General features: G+C 43.6%; 1 long non-coding RNA gene across 1 annotated transcript; it reads left to right on the top strand.

The window, feature by feature from the left end:
• Positions 1 to 2,284: 2,284 nt before the first annotated feature.
• Positions 2,285 to 4,125, top strand: LOC141933675 (uncharacterized). Its single transcript, XR_012626186.1, has 3 exons — positions 2,285 to 2,317; positions 3,831 to 3,940; positions 4,064 to 4,125. It is a non-coding gene; the product is annotated as an uncharacterized LOC141933675 (long non-coding RNA).
• Positions 4,126 to 6,227: the final 2,102 nt, after the last annotated feature.

The raw sequence follows: 6,227 nt of genomic DNA, 5'->3' as shown, positions 1-6,227 counted from the left end.
CCGGCGTTGTGTCAGCCAGGATGCAAATAAATCATATGCTGCTTGCCTGTCCATACCTGAATTTTTCCGTTGCAGCCTTTCCAGGTCTCGGCAGCACGTATCAGCAGGGTTCACCTCTTATGACACCCAGGGCGCGGGCCTTTTCTCTTATTTCAGTCGCCTTTCGCCGTCCTCGCTGCTTAAGGACCTGAACCACCTTCACTGGTCTTTATCCTTCGTGGTGCCTTATACGTCCTTTGGCACGTATCACGTCGCGGTCACCATTTGTTGAAAGAACGCAGTGGGAGCCCAGCCATCATTTAATGCACAAAGGCTCAACTTTATTAGTACTCACACTCCTTTTATATCTACAATAATCAGTTCATACATATTGCAAAAAGCGAGCTCCTTATAGGTTGCTAAGGTTAGATACATTGGTTGCTAAGGTTAAATACCAATCCCTCCCCTTATGATTTCTGCAAGGCCTTGTACATAGTCTTGCTTCTGTTCTTTGTTCTTCTTTGATACTTTTCGGTATTTTCCCATCACGTCGCCTTTGTCAGCAGTTCCTCGGTGCTATGCCCTTTCTCACGTAGCCAGTTGTTAGCAAACTGCTCCACAGAAAGGTCTCTCTTCTTCTCCTTCTAGCCAGCTGACAACACCAGGGACCAGCCTTTTACCTAATCCGTATGGTCTGTGACTGGGTCCCCTTGCATTTCCTCTCCTCCACTGACAGAACAGTCTATTTTTAGACTCACAAGGTCCAGCCACATTCTCTTCATCCTCCCAGAGATTATGGAACTATAATAATGCTTGGGAGGTAATTGTAATGCTTTTAACACTTTTCCCTTACATAATTGACAGCCTTCCCCTTTTTGGAAATGCTCACGTCCCTTTGGCATGGTTAAAAGCGGTTAATAGCTATCTGGACAGTATAGGTGGTCAGTCAGCAGTTTCCCTAGTGCTTAGATAAGCTACAAGCAAATCACTAACCCACTGAGAAGATAATGTCCTTTTGCTCTGCATGGGACCCAGTGAAGTTCACTGGGAGAAGCTTGTTTAACCCCAGAACCATATACATAACATAAAACATATAATTTGATAAATACACTTTACATAACCACAAGCGAGGAAGGCAGTCCTGTAGCCCTTTTCCCTGAGTGAGACTGTGGCAAGGCAATACACATGGAGAGGTGTATGGTCCGGACAAGTGCCTCCAAGTCTTTCCCACTCACCTCAGTCTTCCTACTTCCTATGTCTTGTGTTGCACCACTGCTGCTACTATGTTATAAGCACTCACGCTTTTAACACTCTCTGACCTGACAGTCTCCCCTGCATCCCATTCCCCTGTACTTGACTCTAGTAGCAGTCACTTCCTTCCGTGGGCTCAGTCCTGTTCCTCACTTCAGGATCTGACCTGCCTGTGTGTTGGGTAAGAAGGGTCCAAAGGGCCTGTAAAGGCTCATTTCTCATCCTGCTTTTGTATTCACTCACCACGTGCTTTTTGAGTCAGCAGTTTCTGTCCACGTCCTCCTGAAAATGAGACACTTCTCTCCAGGGTAGAATTTTAAACCTTGGGCTGATCAGGCTCCTACAAAAAACACAGAAAGGCCTGAACTCCTCAAAAGGGGATCCAGATGCGATGCGTGTCCATGAGCAAGGGACTCTGTACAGCTATCCAATAAACCTTGTTTTGATTTACGGTAGGCTATTCTGTCAGTAGACAGAACCACTGCACTTAGCATGGTCTCCCTTACACACTTTGAAATGTCACAATATTTCACAGCCACCCACACTGCCACTACCACCTTTGTGTCTGGTCTTCAACACAGAAATGTGCTGTGTGCATTAATTATAGACATAGTTACAAAAGACATGGCTGCATATAATACAGGGTTCATATAACAGCTTTGACCAGGAGTTCAATAATGCTTAAGAAATTCTGTCCCACAGTGGGCTAACAAACTGCTTAGGAGAGACCCAGACATTATCTGGTAAGTTATTAGCAAACTCAGGTTTGTAGTATGTCAAGTGCTTCCACATTGGGACCAGTCAGTCCCTCATTATTTAGAGACAAATCTCAAACATTCTTTTTATTTAATGGATTTTAAAAATCTCCAGAGGACTGCAGAAGATATGAACCTAAATAACCATAACCATTTCAAGAGGACAAAAAGAAGTGGCAGTCCCTAATTCCAGACCATGTGCCCATGAAGCGTAACCTAAGGGTGCAGAGTTGCTGACTGGCTTATCAGTCAGGACGTTGTGAACAGCAGGCAGCCTGTCACAGGCTGCTAAGGAAGCTGAGATGCTGAAGGAAGAAACAGGAATCGCAAAGGTTGGTTTTCATTTGTTTTTAATTGTTTCCATAGATTCTGCACCTCCCGTGCTTGTACGTACATTTTGTAAGGCAATTGTTTTCTTCACATATACCATAACCTTAAAACCTAAGAGTCATTTCAGGGAATGGGTGGGAGTTACAGTGCTCAGTTCTTCCGTGATGCCAATCCCTGTAACTGTGATATGTGACCGCTGATGTGTTCCCCCAGGCATTCAGCCAGTGAAAGGGTGCTCTTCTACTTAGCTGCATGGGAAACTGGAAGGGAAGAGTGCTCTGTGGAGGAACTATCATCTAAGGGTACCAGGTGTTTCCTGGCTGCAGCTGACCGTTGGGGAAAGTAAATAAATTCTGAGGGGCCACTTGCTATTTGTGACAGAGTTGCATCGTTGGGCTAAGTATCAGAAGTTCTTCAAAATGAAGGATGCCAAATCTATGAATAGAAAACAATGCTTCAGGTTACTTGGGCTTCTATCACAATTACTTCAATATGCACAATGTTATTATGGATCTAAAATCTTTCTTGTATTGTCAGCTGGGTCACGAAGCCAGCAAGCTGTCTATAGCTATAAACTGTGTTGTTTTTTCATATTTGTCCCTGCTAGCATGAGCCGGTTCAGAGATCAGTCCAGTGCAAATACGTGTCCAGTCAGGCATGCATTCGGATGGTCTAATCAGCTTTAAGCCTGCACAGAAATAAACGTCTCTGCTAGCACCTTTCAGCAATAATGCAGCAATGCTATTCTAACCACCTAGGCAGTTGGACTGTTTTTTCATCAATATTAAGCTTTAGAGATAAATGTTTATCCTGACTTCACTGAGGTCTGCTCTTGCCCATAGAAAATAAAAACATACAAGTACTGTGTATCAAGATTAAGAAACTAATTTTAAAATATTTTAATTACTTAGAAGCTGTACTTTAAAAGGCCCAGACCTTTTAAAGAGAAATAGGTTGGCTTCTCTTTTCAGCTTTGTAAGCACTCTTGCAGCTTGCCTGTCTCCCTTTCTAAATGTTTTCCTAAACAAAGTTCCCAGTGCATCCTGACAGATAGTGATTGCCCACACTTTTCCATGCTGGAATAACTATTCACTGTCTTGTGGAATAGTATTGGCACAGCAGTGGGATAGCTGCATAGGAAAGGGTGCAGAAAAGTAAGTTGGTTTCTAGGTAACACAAATGTATCTGTTGATAGGGACTTGTAAGTATCACTAACCACCTGCTGAGCCAAGAAAAGCTTTTGCATTTGCCCTGGTAGTCAGATAGTTTGTAACTTAGTGTACATAAATGGATCAACATTTTTTATCCTGCTTGAATTAGATTTTGAGTGCTACTAATAATCAGTTCCAAAGTGCATACACTCAACACATACATAAATATATATATATGTGTGTATGTCTATGAATAACAGGGCACTTTGTGGACAGCTACAGTGTGACGCTGGCAACCTGCCGGCTGAGAGTCTCTGCCTCAAAATCAGAATGAAAAGTAACATTGTGGTGGAATTTGTTACAGCTTGTCTGACTAAGAGGATGAAGTGGATGAGCAATAGACCGCTATCAGAAGCCCATCAATTGCAAGCCCTTGCCCTCATGTGGAATTTCAGTCATCCAGATATTTTCTAGGTCAGTAAAACAGGACTGTGCAAGCAGTCCATGAGTTTTCTAGGCACATGACAATTTATGGAAATGCAAATGCTAGATAAGCTGACCAGGTAATGAGCTACTTGACCTGCTTCTCACAAACAGGGAGGAAATGACGGCAAATATGGCTGTAGACAGCAATCTGGGTTGCTGTGATCACCAGACGATCAAACTGAGGATTTGGAGAAAGGCTAGGAAGGTAAGCAGCAGAGTTGGGGCTTGCACTCTGGGGGAGTTGACATTGGCTTATTCAGGGTACAAAAGAAGCAGGGTAGGTAGGGCTCCCTGCTTTGACATTGAACTGAAAGGCAAAAAGAGAGCATACAGAGCAGAAACAATGGCAGGCAGAAAAGGAAAAGTGTAAATGCAAGGGTATTCTGGATGAAATCAGGAAGGCCAAAGCCAAGCTGGAACTAAAACTTTAAAGGGATAAAAAAGTCAACAAGAAGATTTTCTACAAGTGTATTAGCAGCAGGGAGGTCAAGGGAAAATATGGGTCCCTTGATGAATGGTGCATACAGCTTATTGGTAGGCCGCATGGAAAAGGCTGAAGTGCTCAATGTCTTTTAACCTCACTCTTCCCAAGCGAAGTATCCTCTCAGACCTATGTACATACCAGCACAGTTCAGAAGGGTGAGGAACAGCAAAACTGCTGCTACTTAGAAAAGCTAGATGTCAAATCTGTGGCGCTGGGTAGGGTATGCCCCAGGTGCAAGAAAGCTAGGTTGACTTAGCCTGGTGAAGGGGAGCCTGAGGGACAATCTAATAGCAGTTTAGAGCTACTTCAAGGTTAATTACAAAAATGACAGGACCAAACACTTCTCAATAGTGGCAGAGAGTAAAATGAAGGACAATGGCCACAAGTTGCAGGTCAGGATGTTTGTATTGATCATTAAGAAACACTTTCTTTATATGAAGGTGTCCCAACCCTGGAACTGGCCCAGGGAGTTTGCGGCACCCCCATCCTTAGATGTTTCTGAGGCCTGAACATGCAGAGCCATGACTGGCCTAATTGTCAGTAGTCCATGTTTATTCTCTGATTGCAATTAAAAATGAACACATGATACAGAACAAGCAGCTGAACATGAGCCAGCAGTGTGCCCAGGTAGCCAAGAAAGCCCACGGCGTCCTGGGTTGTATTAGAAATAGTGTGACCAGCAGAAGGAGGGAGGTGATAGTCCCCCTGTACTCTGCACTGGTGAGGCCACACCTTGAGTATTGTGTCCAGTTTTGGGCACCTCAATACAAGAGGGATATCGAGGTGCTGGAGTGAGTGCAGAGGAGGGCAACGAAGCTGGTGAAGGACCTGGAGAATAAATCCTATGAGGAGAGATTGAAGGAACTGGGACTGTTTAGTTTGAGGAGGAGAAGGCTGAGGGGAGACCTCATCACTCTCTACAACTACCTGAAAGGACATTGCAGAGAGGTTGGTGCTGGTCTCTTCTCACAGGTGATTAGTGACAGAACAAGAGGGAATGGCTTTTAAACTGCAACAGGGGAGGTTTAGACTGGACATTAGGAAAAAATTTTTCACAGAAAGCGTGGTCAGACAGTGGAATAGGCTGCCCCGGGAGGTGGTGGAGTCACCATCCCTGGATGTGTTTAAGGGTCATTTAGATGAGATGCTGGGGGTTATGGTGTAGGGGAGAACTTTGTAGAGTAGGGCTGATGGTTGGACTTGATGATCCCAAGGGTCTTTTCCAACCTGAATGATTCTGTGATTCTGTGAACAGGTCCCTTGGAAGAATGTATCTGAACTTTGTGCTCACTTTGAACAGCTCAAGAACTTCACCTGAGAAAGATGGAATTAATGACTGAAGTGTTGCTGTTGGGGAACAAGTGTTGTTGTTGTTGGAACAGGCACTTTCAAGAAATTCTCTTTCAATCTCTACCACTTTTGGAAGATTTGGTGTTTCTATAATCACTTGTTTAAGAAGTTATGCTTCTTTGCAGCCCAATCTAATTGTTGATACTGTATAGCACTGAGGATTCATATACAAGGCCAACAGAGTTCAAAAGACTTTGCCATGCATTTTTCTAGGTTCATGACTCCACATACAACGATCTCCATTGCTCTCAGAGTTTGGAGCAGGGGAATGTTTTTCTGTTAGGAGAGCATTACTTTAATTTATCTCTATCAGCCTTGGGACAGTGGAAAACAATTGCCCACTTCATAATTCCTCTTGTTGTAAAATTAAAAAGACAGTAGATACTACCTGGGAATAGTATAACACAATTGTCACAATTTGAATGTTACTGAACATAGATG

This window comes from Strix aluco, chromosome 1, assembly GCF_031877795.1.
Source record: "Strix aluco isolate bStrAlu1 chromosome 1, bStrAlu1.hap1, whole genome shotgun sequence".
Classification (NCBI taxonomy): Eukaryota; Metazoa; Chordata; class Aves; order Strigiformes; family Strigidae; genus Strix; species Strix aluco.
This window is presented reverse-complemented; position numbering and strand designations above follow the sequence as displayed.